We start from the raw sequence: 978 nt of genomic DNA on the forward strand, positions 1-978 counted from the left end.
CAGAGTTGCTCTCTGACAAAGACAGGTGGCTAGAGATGTAAAGAGCCATTTAAAGGTCCAATGCATAAAATTTTATTTGCAGCCTCTTACCCTGGTCTCCAGCAAAAGTGGGGCAGAGTGGGCTGGAAACACCAGAGGAGAGACTGGTGAAGGAGGCTTTGGGGAGATAACTGAGGGAATAGGTGGTGGGATCCCAGTGCTGACTCATCCTTCATAGGGTAGCAGTTATCTTGCTCAGGCAGATCACTCCCCTGACCGAAGCAGTTTGAGAGGAAACAATAATCCTGCCCCCAGGAGGGACACTGCCCTACCCTGTGGTGCTTAAGCCTGACTGCTGAGTGCAGAGTAACTAGATTAACCACTGAAAGAGACAGCCACAGACAGTAGATTCCTGGGAGTCTCAAACAGACTGCCTCAGGTCAGACGTGGTCAACATCTGATATCAGTAGAGGCAGTACCAGAAAGAAAAAATAGCAGTAAATATGAGAGGCTACTGAGACAAAATCCACTGTGGTCTTCTCCATAATTTGTGATATTGTCTTTATTAAGTAGCTTTTTAACATTCATTCCAGGTCCATCAAGTTTGTACATATTAAGTCACTATCTTTGTACTCACTTCGGCATCACATACACTAAAATTGGAATGATACAGAGAAGATTAGCATGGCCCCTGAGCAAGGATGACACGCAAATTCGTGAAGTGTTCCATATTTTTAAAAAATGAATAGGTTTCTATCAGTAATAACTCTCAATGTAAATGGACTAAATGCCCCCCAAAAAAAGACACAGGATAGCTGAATGGATAAGAAAACATGACCCACACATATGCGCCAACAAGAGACACACGTCAGAGCAAAAGACTTACACAGATTGAAAGTAAAGGGATGGAAAAAAATATTCCAAGCAAATGGGCAAGAGAAAAAAGCAGGGGTTGCAATGCTTATATCAGACAAAATAGATTTGAAATCAAAGGCCATA

At 42.6% G+C, this 978-nt stretch overlaps 1 non-coding gene across 1 annotated transcript; it reads left to right on the top strand.

The window, feature by feature from the left end:
- The first annotated feature begins 608 nt into the window (after positions 1–608).
- Positions 609–715, top strand: LOC129076340 (U6 spliceosomal RNA). Its single transcript, XR_008529741.1, has one exon. It is a non-coding gene; the product is annotated as a U6 spliceosomal RNA (small nuclear RNA).
- Positions 716–978: the final 263 nt, after the last annotated feature.

Source organism: Pteronotus mesoamericanus, unplaced genomic scaffold (genome assembly GCF_021234165.1).
Source record: "Pteronotus mesoamericanus isolate MK-2021 breed Mesoamerican mustached bat unplaced genomic scaffold, CSHL_Meso_final contig_59, whole genome shotgun sequence".
NCBI lineage: Eukaryota > Metazoa > Chordata > Mammalia > Chiroptera > Mormoopidae > Pteronotus > Pteronotus mesoamericanus.